The sequence below is a fragment of the Phyllostomus hastatus genome, unplaced genomic scaffold, assembly GCF_019186645.2.
Source record: "Phyllostomus hastatus isolate PE091 unplaced genomic scaffold, TTU_PhHast_1.1 phas_contig_17, whole genome shotgun sequence".
NCBI lineage: Eukaryota > Metazoa > Chordata > Mammalia > Chiroptera > Phyllostomidae > Phyllostomus > Phyllostomus hastatus.
The window spans coordinates 29,051,696-29,071,230 of record NW_025333664.1 but is presented as its reverse complement, the minus strand read 5'-3'; the positions used below and the strand labels follow the sequence as shown (position 1 = coordinate 29,071,230).

Here is a 19,535-nt window from a genome sequence, read left to right as displayed (position 1 = left end):
GCAATGTACACCTTCATGCTATTCTTATAAATCAAATCCTGCCTGGAAATCTTGCCAATAAAATATCAATATGTACCCTTTTTCAATTTGACTGTAATGAAATACACTACTATAAGAATGGCAAACACCTGCCTGGATTTATGGAGCAATTTAAGTTTATGGGAGAAGATCATTGGCAAGTGTTAAAAAGCCTTAAAGTTTGCAAGCCACCCACCCACCCACCATGAGTTGATAACAGAGTTGCTACTGGAAGATTCCATACAACTGGAAATCTGCTTGCTCTGACCTTAAGCAAGTGTTTGTTCTCAGTGTCAAAATCTCCAAAAGTAAATGGAAACATTTGCAGAGTGGCTTGTGAGATTTAGTGAGTGAAATCAGCATAAGGAAATCAGTATGTTGTAGTGGCTGCCTGTGGTCAGATACCAGAACAGCTACTGTTTCCGATTTGCTTATTTTAAGGCATATCACATATGTACAGTAAAACTATCAAGAGAGCAAAACTTTTAGAAAAGGATTTTACTGTACTGTTTCAAAACAGTAGTGCCTGGCCAGTGTGGCCCTTGAGCTGAGGAGAACGTTAGGCTCCATTCCTCCTATATAAGAAGGCTGTCCAGGCCATTTGTCACAGCATTTGGAGACCTCTGTTAGTCATTCCCCTTCCCTCCTCCTCTGCAGTGAATGGTGCTCTAGAGAAAATGATTATCATGAGACTCACAGGGGAACTTGCACAAGAAAGACCCTCCCTGACACCAACCAGGAAGCATCTAACCAGCAGGCGCCCTCTGTAGCTGTAGTGCAAAGTTGACAGTTGGTGCACAAATAATTAAATGACTATGGGAAACTTGGAATTGGGGGTCAGATGGCTCAATAGTGTGTCTTTACTGTGTTTTTGTACTAACTATAACCTGTACCAGAGAAACAGCACAGGCTGGGACATCAGTACTCTTATGTTCTCAGAAAAATGAACAAAACTGCTCTTTTTAGAAAATCAAATTGTCTATAGACCATAACAGCCAAGTCCTTTTTTCTTGTGTTTTGCTCAGGCCTGTTTGGCTTATCTATGGAAACAGCTCGTGCTATGCAAAAATTGGGCTCAGCGGTCACTCAATATTATGTTGCTAAGTACTAGTCCTTTTTAGGCTAAACATGTTTACTTGGCATAAAGGCTGAACTTTTACTCAGCTAGTTATATCCTGTCACTAACATAGAGTGAATCCATTTCTTCTCATGCGTGGAGGAAAGGTGACAGTCATACACAGGATCAGGTTGAGAAGCTGGCTTACAGGAGCCAGTCCAGGGCCTACCAAGCTTTACCTTGTACCCAAATTGCCACGGGAGACCGGTAAAGTGGCAGGTCCTGTTCAGCGGATCTGGGATGGTGATTCAATGCAACTGAACATTTCTAACAAGCTCCCTGGTGATCTTGATGCTTCTGGTCCATGGACCATATTTTGAGCAGCACAGAATTAACTGAGATTTGAATGTTACTTTCGGAATTGCTTCTTATCAAAGGACTAGACTGTGGCAGCGAGTGAGAAGCAGGACTAACATGCGTGGTATGACAGGAGGAAAGAGCAAAGTGTAGGAATGAAAGAGCCAGGCTGAGGTTTCAGCTCTACCATTTAATAGTCACATGACCTTGGGCAATGTTAGAGAAAAGGGTATATATAGTTCTCAATTTTTTTTCTTTGAAAGGGAGACAAATGATCCCTTACAAAGCATGGGAAAATGAAACTATAAACATAAGCATGGAGACTTGATTCTAATAGGGACCCAGGACCTATTGGTTCTTGACAGACCAGCAAAATCCATGCACTCCTCTTCTTCCAGGGTCCATACCTGGCTACATTCACCTGCCTTCTTTGCATTAGGTAGAGCTGTGTAACTGCCCCAAAAATGAAAGTGGTGGAGATGTGTATCATATCCAGACATGGACCACAAAATCCTTCCACACACACTCATCCCTTTATGCAATATGCCCCTTCTAGGCAGACATCATCCCCAGGGGAAACATGGAAGCTACACATTAAAGATGCCAGCAGCCCAGATGGACCCCTGAATAACTGAAAACTCATGGCCGCTCCACTGCGACTTCACCTGCCCAGTACTGTTAGATGAGCAGAAAATAAACTTGTACCATGTTGAGCCATTACATATTTGTGGCACTCTTTGCTACAGCAGCTAGCTTAGCAGCATAACATTTCTCCCATCCTTTCCTTTCCTCCTTCCTCTCTCCTACCTCCCTACTGTGCTCTCCCCTGAAATAGTCCTGCAGGCACCCTAAATTACAGTGTTTTGGTTAAACACATGAATTTTGAAATGAGAACAGTGAAGTCCAAATTCACCTCTATCCTTTTTCTGTGTAGCACTGGAAAAAGATGCCTAGATAAATTTCCCAACCTCAATTTCCTCAAGTGCAAGAAATAACGTCATTGCTCACCTCTTGCAAAGGTCACACAAGATAATGCCTGTAAAGCAGTTAGCACCTTACCTGAATTCTAGTGCCCTCTTATGAGTAAGGTCCCACATGATAAGATGCCACCTGCTTCCTCCCCTCCAGATAACACTTTTTCATGAGGAATATCACAAATCATTGTTCATGTGGTTGTCAAAACCACAGCAAACTTCCAAAGAGCCTTCATTGCCTTCAGTTCCTAACAGGAAAAAGGTTTTTCAAGAATCTTACACTTGAATAAACAAAAATTACAAAGATAAAAGGTGGAAGGGAGAAAAGGATCAAATAGTACAGACGTTTGAAATTTCACATAGGGCAGGTGTTTCACCATTTGAAAACCTGGATTGTATAGAAAAAGCAAGACTCTCAGGTAATGCTACATTTATTTGCTTTCTTGAGCCACAGATTAAAACCATCAGCCAGGAGAGAAATCCTAAAAGGGAGCACAGGTTTTGTTGCCAGGGATTCCAGAAGCAAAGGTTTGAGGAAAAGGACAAGGCATAGTTATCACAGAAAAAAATGGTATTTTTCTCTTGAATACTATGATATGTTTAAGATAGAACTTCCCATTATAAAAACACATTACCCAAGGTTGATGGAAAATATTTTGTTTTGCCCAACCATACACATGAAAGTGCACACACACACAATTTCAAACATGTGCTTATGTGTATAAAAATGGAACAAGAGCCCAGGCCAGGTAGCTCAGCTGGTTAGCACATTGGCCTGACATGCCAAGGTTGTGGGTTTGATCACCAGTCAGGGTATACATACAAGAATCAACCAATGAATGCATAAATAAGTGGAAAAACAAATCAATCTCTCTCTCTCTCTCTCTCTCAAATCAATCAATAAAAAATGGAACAAGGGGAGAATCTGATTGTTTGAGGTTAAAAGATATGTTCAGTCTTAACACCTACTGATACGACACCCATTATGCTAGAGGATATCAGTATAATCCCTTAGTCCTACTTTTGCATTTCATTCTCCTTCTAGTGGCAAATTCTAGGGAACAGCACTGCTCTTCCTAAGAGGCTGCATGCACAAAAGCTTTACTGAAAGAATCTGCCACAAGTAGCGTGAACTAAAGAAACTACAGTACTCTAAATGAAAGCCCAATGGGCCAGAAGTCCACAGAAAACTATGTCCATCCGCTCCTCCAACATTTAACCTGCTCTTCCCTTTCTGTAAGGAAATGAACAGTGAGAACAATAAAATGCTGGCCTGGAGCAGGAAGTGTAAAATTCACAGTTTATTCTTTAAAATACAGTAAATGTAAGTCTTCCCTCTAACTCCTCTTTCCTGTCCATCCAATTAATTATAAAGTCCTGTTGATTCTATCCGCTGGAGCTCCTTCGAATCTGCACCCCCACCCCAACACCGGTCTCCCTCACCCTTTTCTCTGGGTTGCTGCAAAGCCTCCTACTTATTTAATCTTTCTGCCTGCAGTTTGGCCCCTACCCTTCCCTCTATTCGCACCACAGAAGCCCAGCTAACTTCTAAATATGCACGCTATATCATGTCACCTGATTAAAACCCTTCAATGGCTCACCACCATCTATAAGACAAAAAGCCAGTTATTACACAGCTTAACAAAGATTTAGATCATCTGGCTCTCCCATCATACTTTCATCATTTACCACAAACACACACACATACTTCCCAACTACAATAACCAATCCTGTATATGATGTGGCATCTGAACAGAACACACTTACACCCACCTCTTCCTCCTTCTTCACTTGTCTAATTCCTACCCATCATCCATGACTTAACACAGACATCTCTGATGCTGGGAAGCCTTCTCCAACCACAACTGCACAGGGAGGACCTCATTTGAGATCCCCTGCTTCTCCCATCTGACCAGTAGACTCCAGTACACACAAGCAGGCGCTCTTCTGTCAGACTGACTGGATTCAAGTCCCAGACATACCTTCCACAGCTGTGTGAGCTTCGGCAAGTTTTACTTCTCTGTACCTCAGTCTCCCCATTTGTACAATGGAGATAATCATGGTGCTGACTTCAACAGAACTGTGTGGAGGATTAAATGAGTTAAATTGCTTAGAAGAGATTCCACCACCTAATCGTTGCTCAATAAATGTTAAGCAGGTCTAACAAAAGAGGTAGTAGAACCATTCTATGTTCTCCCAGTGAAACCTTGGCTTTATGTTTTGTGAAAGCACGTGCGTCGTTACCATCCTGCATGGTACTTGACCCATGTCACACATTCAATACTGTTCTATAATAAATATATAGTAAGTAAGGATTCAAACCAATCAAAGATTTCTGTTTTCCTGAAGAGTTTCAGGCTGCTCTAAATTATGTTGGTTGATTTCCTCCCACACAGCTTTGGAGTCTGTAACACACATACAAGATTGATGGATAGATGATGATGATAAATAGATAGATAGATACAGATGATATAGAGAGGTATAGTACCTGCTGCAATATCAGACACTGTGCTAGGCTCCCAAAGAGACAAAATGAAATGAGAAGAACAATTCCTATAACCAGAAGCTCACAGATTAGGCAGGTTAACTGCTACCAGTGAACAAGCTGTGAAGGCCCTTCATTAGGCCAAAAAGCAAGGTGACCTTTCCCACTATCAGCCAAGGCCATGTTTTTATTTTCAGGGTATGTTCTCTGTAGAATGTGTCACACCTATTCACCCTCAGGAGTGGAACATTCTCAAAAACTGTTGGACTAATGGCTCCAAGGGCAGAGCTCCTGGTAGCTTATTTGCTTTGCACAGAAGAACCTAGCAAGTTTATGACCTGCCACAATGAAATGTACTCAGAAAGTACTAAGACAGTGCTGTCCAGGCTTACCTTTAAGGCAGGGACTTAGGGCACAGCAGGGAAGTCGACAGTCTGTGTTGGAGACACTGCTGCCCTTTGTAAGCACTTGATGCGATAGCCACGCTAGCACGTAACGTTCCATCTGGGATATCTCAGACTGACAATCAATATCCTCATTAGTAGAGCATTTTCTTTACATCTACTAAAGTACCTATAATGTTTTAGGTGTAAGGCCCTGATCTGATTTAGTTACCTCAAATTATTTTTAAATGATATAGCAGAACTTCATTAAAGGAAGTTGTTATTAAGAAGGTTTTTATACATCAGGTCAAAACACGTCCCTCTAAAATCCCATAAGGACATATCTAAAGGCCTGACTAATGAAGGTAACCTGGACATTAAATGGGACTTCTGACTCTAGGCACCAGTGCTGTAAAAAAATTATACTCTACATGCATTTAGGCAACTCTTCTCAGAAGAAACTCGGTGTTTCTAAATTAGCTATCTCTTAGGCCTACAAATGTTTTATGCAGAACGTGTTTTTTCCTCATACCTTGGAAATGATTGACGAAGGTAAGTAATCTGGATAAGCTGGCATCATCTTCATTATAGATGCACATAATTATATATATACAAAATAGCACTGGCAGAATCAATGTCTCTTAAATGACATCAAGCAAAGGAAAAGCTAAAACTTAAGAGAGCAGGCTGACAGCTGGGAGGTGGTTGTTGAGGAGATGAGCGGAGGTGAAGGAATTGAGCAAAAAAGAAAAAGAGAAAAAACTCATGGACAAGAGTGTGGTGATTGCTGGGGGGAGGGGTGTAAAAGGAGGGTGAGTGGCCATGGTGTGAGCTGTGGGGTGGTGAACACACAATACACGGGCAGGGGTGTCCAACCTTTTGGCAACTGCACCACACTGGAAGAACAGTTGTCTTGGGCAACACATGAAATACATTGTGACACATAATCATTAAAAGATCTCATAATATCTTAAGTAATTTATGATTTTCTGTTGGGCCGCACTCACAAACACCCTGGGCCCCAGGCAGCCCACACACTGCAGCTTGGACACCCCCATGGCACAGTGTACAGATGATATGTTTTGGAATTGTGCGATTGAAACCTGTGTATTTGAACTAACCAGTGCCACCCCCATAAATTCAGTAAAAAGAAAAAAAAGGCATAGACTTTGTTACCAGGCAGCCCTGGATTCAAGTTCTTTATGAGCAGAGAGGATTTTAGGGAACTCTCTAGTTTCTTTTGACCTCAGCTTTCTTACCTGCTCAATGTGGACAACAAAATATCCACCTGAGAAGGCTGTGAGACAGTGAATGCGATACACAGGATGTCTGGGGCAGAGTAAGGGAAGCAGACACCTTGGTTTCCTCACCCTTGGTTTCTTAGGTTCAGCTGAGCCTAAGAAAGTGCAGTGTTGGCTCTGCTTCTCAAATGAGACACAAAAGGGACAAGCAAGAACCTCAAGAAAAGAGATGGGGAGTCAGTCCTTAACCTGGATGAATCCAAAGCTGAGTAGTTGCATTCTACCCATTAAGGCTTTCAGGGACCTGAAACTGGATGACCGAACCTCTTCTCTTTTTCTTAGTTGTTGGCTAATAGTGTTTTCTCCTACTGTAATTGATAACCAATTTCTACAATGAATCATCAAAATATGCTTAAATCTGTCTAGAAGAAAGGCTGTCTGTGAAAAGAACCAAAAAGGACTGTATTTGAAATAAAAATTTAGGTGGCCTTCACTGACCTATCAGTTTTAATCTGGCGCCAATCAACAATTCATTTTAAAAGTATTTCATCTCTTGGAAAACTCGCTGAGGTGAGTGGGGGTGAATAGGCACTGATTACGTTCTAGGTTTTTGGTCTAAATACTAGAATGGAAAAAGTTCAATTTTTTAAGATTTGTCTAATTGTCCTGTTCCTATTCAGGAATGGTAATTAGACTATATAACCTGATTATTTCCCAGTAAAGTACACCTAGTTTAAAGTCACCCAGGAAAGGAAAGACATTTACCTCCTTCCTCTTCCTTTATTATTAATATTTTTTCAAATGAGTTGGTTTAATTCCAGGTTGTACACAATTTGGGATGGAACAAAGACTGAAGAACACACTTTGACAGGATTTGGGCTGGGTTAATCTGACCTCACAGTTAAGGTTGAAACGGCAGAGTGAGAACTAAAGATGAGCCACTGCTCACTTTTTGCCAGATTTCTTATTTCTACCTATAGCCAGGGGCCCTTCTCTGGGCCTTTGCTTTTAGCTCCTCACATTTCTTCTCCTTTTGCTTCTGCTCAACTGCCTTGCCTTGTTCATCCTTGACCTGCTTCTTGGGCTGCACCAGGCACTTCTTTTTGCCACATCCATGGCCGGATTCAGCACCTATGGCCCCTTCTGCAGATCTTGCTTTGGCAAGCTGGGACATTTACCTTCTTAATTTCTTTATCATGATTAACAGGCAAAGTGGGGCTCATCATATCCATGACATTTAAAAATACATAGAGAGATTTTGACTAAAAAAATTTATGTGATTCTCTAAAAATGAAAGCCATAAGTATACACACAGATACACACACACACATATAATGGGATACTACTCAGTAACAAAAAGAAATGCATTACCTATACAAGCAACAACATAGATAAAACTTAAATGCATTGTGCTCATATCAGATCACAGAAATGATTCCATTTCTGTGCCATTCTGGAAAAGGCAAAGCTATTAATGATGGAAAACAGAGCAGTGGTTGCCAGGGGTTAAGGACGGAGAAAGGGCTTGACTACAAACAGGCAGCAGAAATACATTTATTTTTGAGTAATGGAACTGATCTGTATCTTAATGTCAGTGGTTACGTGACTTAATGCATTTGTCAAACTCATATAACTTAAACCAAAAACATGAATTTTACTGTCTGTAAGTTTAAACATATATTTTAAAACAGAAAATATGCAATTCACTCTTTAGCGAGGCCTAGTCTTAACACTATTTTAAATTGTGAACAGGTGGGTTGTCTTGAACAAAAAGAGACTTCATTAATAAAAACTCCAGGAGAACTGATTTTTCACACCCTACTGAGGTATAATCGACAAATAAAAATTGTATATATTTAAGGTGTGCGAAACGATGTTTTGATCTATGTATTCATTGTGAACTATTATAACAGAGCTAATTAGCATAGCCATCACCTCACATAGTTACCTTTTTGTGTGTGTGGTGAGAACATTTAAGATCTATTCTCAGCAAACTTCAAGTATACAGTACAGTATTAGTAACTACAGCCACCATGCTGCCCATCAGATCTCCAAAGCTTACTCAGCCTATATAACGAAACTCCATGCACTTGAACATCTTCCCATTTCCCCCAGCCCTTGGCAATCACCACTCTATTCTCAGTTTTCATGACTTTGACTTTTTTAAAATTCCACATATAACTGAAATCATGTAGTATGTGTCTTTCTGTGCCTGGCTTATTTCACTGAACATAATAACATCATGTAGGTTCATCCATGTTGTTGCAAATGGCAGGATGTCCTTCTTTTTTTAAGGCTGCATAATATTTTATTCTCTGTGTGTATGTGTTTGTATATGCTATTTCTATTATATATGTTATGTGTGTGTATGTGTGTGTGTATCACATTTTCTTTATCTACTCATCCATCAACAGATTTCACTTTCTTTGGTTACATACCCAGAAATGGAATTGCTTAATTATATGGTAGTTCTATTTTTAATTTGAGGGACAAGACAACCCGTATTTAAAAATTATAGTATACACTGTGGATTGTCTCTGTACTCCACTCCACTCTTACTCTGTTGGGGAGGTCAGGAAGCTAAAATGTTAAATTTCCAAGGCTTCTTTGCAGGTGGGTTCCAATTAGAACTGAAACAGTTTAGAAGAACTCAAATATCTGAAAGGCAGTGGCCAACCTCCTGGTGTTTCTGCTCCTGGCGAGCAAGGTTAGGAAAACAAAGATTTTAAAGGGGGTCTCTGGCAGCAATGGCAACAGTGGTGTGCCTTTGAACTCAAAAGCCCAGTCAGTGGCAGCCATACCATTCATTCCTCATTCGCCAGCCTTTTAGACCATTTGGTAAGCACCCAGTTCCCTGTATTAAATCTTTTCTGGCTGAAACACTTAGAGTGGTTTCTTTTTCCTGCCTTGATATAAAAGCCAGTTTATTAATTCAATGGCCTCATGTCATGGGCCTAAGCCAGGGTTATTTGGAAGTTTCATAAAAGTTCCATTTAAATTCAGCTATACCTTCTGTTTTCCAGACTTTTCAGTACCACTCAGTCCTTGCTCACTGTGTTGGAGTGATGAAGTATGTTAACTTCACAAATTATCTCTTGTAGGTAACAGCTCCATGCTGATACTTTGTAGTATCAACCCTAGCAGAAGAAAAACTTCATTTCCCAGGTATCTGAAAGTCTCAGAATTGAGCTTGATATCCTGGTTGGTCAGATCCAGGTATTCTGGCCATTCCATCTCCAGCTATAGGAGGTCACAGCCCAGGTAACTCCCATCACTAACAAAGGAATGCAGGACATAAAACCTTTTACCCACTGACAACTCTCAGCATGCTCTTCACAGGTTTTCTGTTCATTACATGTAGATTTCAAATGTATCTTTTCTTTTCTGTTAACCATTAACCACATTAGTGAAGCCTCAAATCAGTGCTGTAGACTTGTTTAAAAAAAAAAACCTTCCCATGAGGCTTGGCAAACAGCCTGAAGTACTATTAGGAATAAGTCTAATTCTTGAATGCCTAGGGACTCAGCTACCTGCATTGCTACACCTCTAGGAAAGATGCTTGAGTAAGTTTAATATGTGCACCTACCTTGCTCAAATGCTAAAGCAAGCACAGCATTCTAGACCAGGTATGTGATGACAGGGTTCAAAAGAAATGCATCATTGAGGATAAGGGGGGTCATGAATGCATGGTTGAAAATGTCTATAGCAAAGGTGCACAGTACATCCATATTAAGGGAATGAATGATGTATATGTATTTTAGGCTCTGTAGGAGTAAAAAAGGTGGACCTGAGCTAATGAGAGGGTTTCTTTATCTTTAAAGTAAGGGTTGCTCATGGCTGTCTTTGTCGCTTAACACCATTCCTCCTTCTATTGACAGATGTACCCTAGAGTTCATCTTGAAATCCTCCACCCTCCTGATTTCAGTTCCCAAGGTTTCAGAGATACTGACTGTCAGAAGTGAAGCTGTGACCAGGGCCATGATCTCCCATTAGTAAGGATGGAATGCTCTTGGTTCAAGGACAGACAGAACACTAAATCTGACCAATCAGGATTAACAAACTCAATTCTGAGACTTTACTTGAGAGACCTGGGAAGTAGTCTTTCTTCTGCCAGGTTTGATGCCATGGGACATCAGCATAGAACTATCAAAGATGTAAAGCCAGAGAACTATCTAAACATAGTCAGAGAGGCAGAAAGAAACCAAGTACATCAGACTTAGAGAGACCCTGAAACCAGCTATGCCTGAAGCACTTTTCAGCTGTGTGAACCAAAAAGCTATCCTCTCTTCCTTAAAACTCCTGAAGTGAACATATTAATTTTATTTGTTAATGTATTTATTTTTGTCATCAGAAGAGCCTTTAGTGAAACATCAACCTTCAGCCCAAATATATATATTTTTGCACGTATGTTCATGTTTCTAGAAGCAGATGTTCTTTAGTTTTTATGAAATTATTAAATGAGTTGTATTACTCCAAAAGTTAAGAATTACTTTTCTAGAAAGAAATAACTCAAAAATTGATTTAAAATGGTCCTTTTGGCACATCCCTATTTTTACTACTACTACTACTAATAATAATAATAACCCTGACAAATTTCTACTTCTAAATAGAAAAAGTAGATATAATCATAGAAGAGATGGAAGAAAGTAACTATCCATAATAGGTAAGGATTTTAAGACCTTCATTGCTCTAGGAATTCTTAATTATTAGAGGCACCACCCCAATCACACGAAACATACTGACTGGCACCCAAACCGATCATGGTTTACATGTAAGTCCATGAGGATGATTTATGTTTACAAGCTGTTATGTCATAGTTGATTAAGAGTGAATAAAATGTCTTATTTGGGAAATATTTAATGAAACAGGTAGTCATTTTAATGTTGTACTTTTCAACTCATAGTCTGGAGCCTGTAAAATTTTTTTGGAACTCACATATTTTTTGAAAAGGCTGAGCATGTCCTGGAACCTAAGAACTGTGACCAGAAGGGCTCAAGGACAGAATGATGCAAAGAATTATTTTTAAAAGTTGCTACCTAAGAATGCACACACCATGTGCTGTGTTCCATTTCCATCTCTTTTACAGTGAATCGGCCAGTTCTGACTGTGGACTCCGCAGCTGTCTCTGCCTGCCCGAAGGTGACCACGGCACACGCTCGCTCTTCCTCTTAACGTGGAAGAGGTTCTACCGATGGAATTAATGGATCCCTCACAAGTTTTCCCTTTTAAAAGAAAAATTCTGCAATTTAATGTTAAGCTTCTAATTTATAACTTGTGCCTTAATGGCAATCTTCTAATTTACAGTTTTATTAAGATTGATAGACATACAAACATAACAATGAATCAAAACAAAACAAAATAAAAATAAAAACAAGCCACCAACACTCTGCCCATTCTCCATTTTAGAGAAGTGGGCCATTACCAGAAAAATAAGGTAAAAAGTATTCCCAAATAATATAGGGATCCAGACTGAGATGGCAGCCTCGAAAGAGAATGAAAGGAAGAAAAAAGTGAAAGTGCTAGAAACTTTCTTCGGGGAGAAAAAAATGGCTTAAACCTCCCAAACAGGCAAAAATACAATGAAAACAACAGCTACCAACTATTAAATTGGAGTAAATACAGAGCAATTTTAAAGGAAAATGTTTTTTCCCTGGATTTGACTATAGAAGTGGGTATGGAACCAAATACTGACAGGTACATAATTACTACTGCGAAGGTAAGAGAAAGCTGAAGGTAGGGCCCTAACATCTTTATCTAAAGAAGGACTTCTCAGACTTCAGCCTGCCCACAAGTTACCAGGTGTTTTTAAAAAATGCATAAACTGATTCACTATGTCCAGAGTGAGACTGGAGATTCTGTGATTCTCACAAATTCTCAGGTGATGTGGATATTCACTTGGTGTGGAAAGCCTCTAGGTTTCAGTATTTTTTACAGATTCCCCTTCAATTTGAATCAGCTTGCCAACAAATACTATCATCATATTGTGCATAGTGTTCAAGTTCATGTTATAGACATGATTTCCCTTCACTTAGGTCAAAAGAACACTTCTCAACTTTCTTTTACTCAAGTATCAGTTTTGGGATAGTGGTCCTTACCCCAAGGATTTGGCTCAGTAGCGTGGGGCAGGGCTCAGGAATCTAACAAGCACCAACCAGGTGGTGGAGATGCTGAGGGTCCAGGGGCCATGCTTGCAGACCCACTGTTTTGGTACATTTATCAAGAGTCCTGCTGAAAACTTCTGTCAGAGTTGATGCCCACAGAACATGTTAGCATCAGAGAAAACCATGAAGTATTGGGGCTTCAGAAGACCTAAGAATAATTTTTCCCAAAGCCCTCATTTGAGAGATTAAGAACTCGGGTACCAACATGGTTAGGTGTTTTACGAGAAACCACAGAGCTGGTTAGAGACACAAAATGAGGACCAGAGCTCTGCTCTTTTAGAGCTATCCCAGGAGTCTCATTCCTTCGCCACACTACTGTTTTATCATCTTTTACAAATACATCTGGATTACTTACTGATGGATCCCTAATGCCCCAACACTGAAGCACATTCTAGTCCTAACCAGTCATTCTCTTTTCAGACATAATCTCCTAGAAAGTGTTTCTTAGTGTGGCCCAACGGCCTCCTCTATTGCACTCACTACGGGGCTTACACTTGCTTAAAGAATCAGATTCTTGGAGTTGTCCCAAAACTACTGCATTTTACTCTTTTGGACTATTCCCTGGGAATCTGCATTTTCACAAACATCCCTATGGGCCTGTTTGATAAACAGGTCAATAAAGTGATGGTTCTCAACCTTGGCAGCACATTAGAATCTTGGGGTAGAGGAGGGTTTAAAATTTCCCATGCCCAGGCCACATATGCACAATTACACTGGAATCTCTGCATGTGTGGTTTGGGCATCAGTAGTTGTCAAAGCTGCCCAGTGATTCCCATGTGCAGCCAAGAATGAACAACAGTACTTCAAAGAGTTCCACATGCTTCCATATTTCTACCCAATATAAGGATGATAAACCTCCCAACATTTTAATAATGAATATAAAAATGTGGTCACCTAGAATATGGAAGGTATGAGGGCAGTGGGCTTTGACAACTCCAACCTGATCCAGGGAAGCCATCCATTTCTATCCCAACAAAATAAGCACCCAAGAAAAGTTCTGAATTCGCATCAGAAGGGTCACTCCCAGGGGGGCTTCCCACTTACCCAGAGAATTAGAAATTCTTGTTATTTCCATCTGGTCACTCTGGCAGTGACAAAGTAAGGTTTTTGTTGTTGTTTTAATCCTCACCCAAGGATATATTTATGGATTTTAGAGAAAGAAGAGGGAGAAAGAAAGAAAGAGAGAGAGAGAGAGAGAGAGAGCCATCGATGTGAGAAAGAAACAATGATCAGTTGCCTCCTGTATGTGCCCCAACCTGGGATCAAACCCACAACCTTTTGGTGTATGAGATGATGCTCCAACCAAGTAACCTGGCCAGGGCACAAAGTAAGGGTTTTTATAAGAAAATAATTTTTATGGATTGTCTGGTCTGTTACTAAATAAGGAATGCTTCCCTGAAAATGAGCAGATTGATTTAATTGTAATGGCAAGTTATAGTGACCCATATTAGTTCCCAGGACTCTTTAAGGAGTCAATAAGAGAAACTGCAGGAAGAAAGAATTCCTACAAAGTTGAGTGTCTGAAATTTATCTTTTTAGACTTCAAAGTCCAAAACACTAATAGTGTGGATTTCTGAATTACTGCCAAGGATATTATACCTAGTGAATTTCTTGAGGGTGTCTGTATTCTAAATAAGCTATCTAGTTTTTTTCCATTATCAAACGTTGCTGGTTTAGCTCACAAAGAACTTAAGCTTTATTTTAAAATGCATTTCTAAAGACTTTAAAAATTTACAGAACTGGATATATAGAGGAGGATAGCAATTTGATATATAACATTTATTAACCTCAAGATAATGACTAATTAAAAGTGAGCTTGGTGAAACTCCTGCTTTGACAATGACTTTAACACCTTTATTGCTTTTCTCCTTCTCTTTTCATCCCACCAATCACCACTTGGCACCAACACATTGTGGTTTTTGCATCAGACACAAGCATCTCTCTCCATCCTCATCCTGCAGAAACACCTTCAAAAGGGCATGGAGTTGAGGGCATGGGAAGTCTCTCAGCAGGAGCTCAGCCAAAACAATTTACTTGCCAGAAGAAAACCATCAGGCTCTTGTGGAAGAAGCCATGTCAACAGCCCTAACCTATGGCTGGTTCCCAACTTGCTCCTTCATCGAATCAGCATTTCTCAAATATTAGTGCCCTACAGTTACTGGGGATTTTGTAAATGGCCTGACTTTGAATCAATAGGTCTGGGGTGGGGTCCTGAGATTCTGCATTTCTAAGCTGCTGTACCACACACTACACTTTCAATAACAAGAAATGAAACACTGTCCTTGGTGTAAAAGATAACAATGATGGTGAAAGACTGGATCCCATGTCCCACACCTGCTAAATATCAGTGGCAATGGTCAATTTCAGGGAGTCCACTGAGCCCACAAGTCCATTCTTTGAGAATTATTATCTGAGCCTTATCCACAGGGTATCAATGGCACCCACATTTGTTTCAGGACCTTGGCCCTGGCCAGAGCTGATTGGACCAAGGATAGACATGAGGTCAATGCTGAGCCAATCAGCTTCTTCTTCTTGAGAGTCTGGGATTGGACTTCAGAGATGCCAATCATGAGTTGCTTGAACTAGGGGATGCAAACACCTGGGGCAGTCGTTGTACCTCATGTGGAAAGAGAAGTAGGGACAGAGGAAAATACCAGAGCATGGGGGCTATGATTTCTATATAAATTCCTCTCTCCACTCACATTTCCATCTTGCCTTGTCACACTCTTACTCATTGATATTTGCCATATCTTCTACCTTCTAAAAAATTCAGCGGTTCTCCTCAGATGGCACCAGCTCCTAGATCCCTACCTATCATGAAGACCATTCCTTCCTCTAACCACTCCACCCCGATTCATTCATTTAATTGTAGAAGATATCCCCACCCCCCTTTCTCTAGCCACTGCCACATCCCATCTTTTATGACATGTATCAGATGTGACACAGGTGGAATTCATCCAGATAACCCTGGTTTACACCAAATAAGTCACTAAAGGTAAATGACCTGGCAAAGATGAACCTGCAACTTTCTGCCTCCTTGAGACAAAGGCAGAATCTAAATTTTACTTTTCTCCTAACACTCAAGGTTATAGCTCCATGCCACTTTGCATTAATGAAGTTTCTGCTTCCTCACTTACTGGTGGATACAGAAGTGCACAACCAGTCCGTTTTCATTAACGTTGTGCCCTTGGACGTGTTTTCCACATCCATAGGGAAGACTTTCACTCACTTAATGTTAACAACTTAGAAAATCACTATTGAGTACAACAAAGTAAACATCTCATTATCTTTTTATGTGTGGTGTCAATTATACACTTAAACTCAAGTAGGAGAATAAATATGTTCCATCCTAATCACAATAAGAATACAATATATTCATCCCCAATTTAAGCCTTTAGCTATTTTAACTGATTTCCATAAAATGAAGTATGTCAAAGTCATTGCAACTATGCTTATGAAGAATATTCAATGCCATGAAAAAGCACTTATAATATAATGTTCTCCAGGGGAAAAAATAAAATAAAAATACAAAGTATATGTCCAAAGTTTTAAAATGTAGTTTATTTGTATATCTGGAAATATTAGAAATAAATACAACAAAATACTATTAGTGGTTATGTCTGGATGATAGGATTACAGTAAGTATTGCATTTCTTCTTTGTAATGTTAAATAATCTTTTCAACACACAGGAGTCTGCAGGAATTGAGTAGGTCTGTTAAGGACAGGACATTGTGGACGTCACTCATTTACAGGGTCAGCAGGAGTAGCAGCTGACTCAACTTCATGTAACTCACATTCAGTAAATTAGAATGATTCATGCATGTCCTTTGTCTTGACCGTCCTGCTGGAAGCCTGGTTCACTGTGGTAATGTGATTTGCTCACATGCTTCTTATATTGTGTTAGAAAGGAAGCACTCTGGAGGAAGACCACTGAGCTCCTTGTAAGTTCCTTACACTGAGAAAACCATGTAAGGAATCCATTGTAGGGCTGGTTTGAAAGTGCTAACACTTGCCTCTTGGACTAGCATATTTGGGAGAGGGAGAAGGAAAATGATGGCTTTAATATTTTTCATGTAACTTGCCCTGTTTTTTTTTTATTCCTAAACAGAGTGCTTCCTACCTTCTAAGGCAATGTGTGCAGTCCTAAGAAAGCCCTGTTAGAACATATTTAAATGTATTTTTCTCCAAGCATTTTCATTTGGAAAATATAGAAAATTATCAAAGTTAAATAAATAACAATTCTATAATCATTTATCTCTGAAAATTTATAAAACAAACACACGAAGTCCCTTCCTTCTACACTTCCAATAAAACTTCTGAGAGACAATGTTACCAGTTATTGTGTATGCATATGTTCATGTGTATACAAACATATACCATGTATATGTGTGCAGCAGCATATACATATATATGCATGATTATAGATATACAAACATATATGCCTTTAAAAAATTAAAATGACAAATTACCCAAACCAAAAAAAAATTTATACAAGATATCCACCACTTAAAAACTTTCTTTAAAAGAGTATGATTATTTTTATTATTCTGTAGGTAATAAAAATTAAAACAAAACCATCCAGGAGCCTGGGGAGGAGGAAAAGACGCTTCGAAAGTAAATGGTGGGTTGTTATTTTTCTCAAACTGAGTGGTGGTTAAGAGTGTTTATCATCTTGTTATCCCTCATGCTCTTCAGATACCTTACAACTATCCTTTAGAAACTGCTCAACAGTTTAGAAAATAAAAACAATTTTCTAAAGATATAGAAATTAAAAAATAAAAAGCTTTCCTTTCCCACTGTGCCAAGTCCACCTCCGCAATGGTGTAAATGAATCTACCACTCCTGCTTTGAACTCCTCCAGCATACCTGCGTCTCCCTAGGGCAAGGGTTGTTCTACAGAAAGAGTGAGCCACACATGTAAGTTAAATTTTCCCTTGGTCATATTAAGAACAATGAAAACAAAATGGTAAAATTAATTTTAGCAACATATATAATTTAACAAATATATCCAAAGTATTATCAGTTTAACACGTGATCAATATAAAAAGTTACTGTGTTATTCTACACCCCTTTCTTTATACTAAGTCTTTGAGGTCCGACGTGTTCCTTACGCTCACAGCACATCTCAGTTTGAAAGGCCATGTTTCACCTGCCCAGCAACCACATGTGGTCAGTGGCTACTGAATTGGAATGTGTACCTCTAGACAACATGCTCAATCCCCTATTTCTTGATCCGTCAACTTAGAAATTATCATTCAACTCCATGCCCCCTATTTTCCCTTCTTTCCATCTCTGCTAGCATTATTTCAACATTTTGTTTATCAGTTGACCGTTAGACTTATATTTAAACCTCTATTTCTTAATTTACCAAATGGAGACAGTCTTAGATCCCCCTTTTTTTTTGTAAAATGAGGGATTAGGGTCCTTTAATTTCCCTTCACCTCTCTTTCTCCTCCTGTCTCCCAAACTTTTGCCAGAAAATTATTTCTTTTACATTGTCAAAGTTTTACCACTTATACCTTGTTCTGAAATATAACTTTTTTGCACTCTGATTTTGTAAGTTGGAAAATACATAACACTCACAATATGAAAATTGAGTCATTATTTTCTGCAGAAAGAAGACATGTGTATGAATGTAGAGAAAAGGCCATATCACCTAAATATGTTGTTCGAAGAACTTAACAAGGACAACTGAGGAGGCCCCTAGTTAAACACTGTAACTTCATCTGCTCTCTGAGAACGTTCCGTTTTATTACACTTTCTGTTAGAGAAATTGCATTTGCTTTAAGGATTTTAGAGTTCCTTAAAACCCTATTCTGATTTTGAGAGCTTAAAAGAAAGATCTGCGAAAAAAACTACTGCCTTGGAATTTTTTTAAACTGTATTCCTTGCTTTATTTTATTTATCTGTTCTTGGGACCCACGTTTCCCTCTTTTGCTTTGTTGCATTAATTCTGTTAGGAATGACCTGGGGGGATCAAATGTTTTAGTTCTTGTCTTACAATGCTTTAATTTTCTGTTCATATTGCATTTGAAGTTTGGCTGGGGTCAGAATTGTAGGTTCAAAATAATTTCCCCTGCAAACCATGAGAGCATGGTTATTTTTGTCCTCTAGAAATCATTTTTGTGGTCAGTTTTCTCTCCCACTCCATTTCTGGAATCTTTTAGCACCCTCTCCTTGCCCTTGGTGCTCATGAAAATGTATTTAGTCCTGGTCTACTCATATGCTTATTCTCACTTTGCACACACAGGGCCCTAGTGATCTGAAGACTTGGAGAATTTAGTGTGTGTGCACACATGTGCATGTACATGTGTTTATTGCCTCCATTTGTTTTTCATTTTTTTTCTTTCTACATCCTCTATTTGAAGAGGCAGGACCACTGGATCAATCCTCTAATGTCTCAACTTTTCACTCATGTTTTCCAACACTTTTTTTTCTGGCTTTGCTTTTCTCGAAGGTTTCTTCATGTTTTCTTTCAGCCACTAAAATATTTGTTAAGGCATCAATTATACATTAGTTTCCAAGAATTTCTTCTTACTTTTGAATTATTCCTCTCCCACGGCAGTCTGTTCGTAACTGTCCACGATAATAAAATTTTGAATTATTTTATGGATGCATCTCTTTGCTGATTTATTTCTGTTTCTTCTTGCACGGTTGGTAGGTTTGTTTATGTTGATCCTTCTCTTTTAAGCCAAAGAGGAATCTAGCCAAATACTTATCTATTCTTGTACACAGCTTCTCTATTTCTTCTCACCAAAATGCAAAGATTTTCATTTCTGGTTACCCCTTAAAAAATTTTTGGCGATCCTTAATTCTGGTACCCCTAAGAACAATGAGCCATTTGGATTTAAACTGGGT

At 39.3% G+C, this 19,535-nt stretch overlaps 1 protein-coding gene across 7 annotated transcripts in view; it reads right to left on the bottom strand.

Moving 5' to 3' along the window:
* The window catches only part of PLCB4 (phospholipase C beta 4), a 395,438-nt gene that overhangs the window by 190,752 nt on the left and 185,151 nt on the right, over positions 1-19,535 (bottom strand). The window contains exon 3 of one of the 7 annotated variants that reach the window (XM_045833068.1): positions 4,389-4,486. The exons of the other annotated variants lie outside the window; for them this stretch is intronic. The gene's annotated coding sequence lies outside the window, so the exon portion shown is untranslated. The remainder of the gene's footprint in view (positions 1-4,388; positions 4,487-19,535) is intronic. 7 annotated transcript variants of the gene reach the window in all.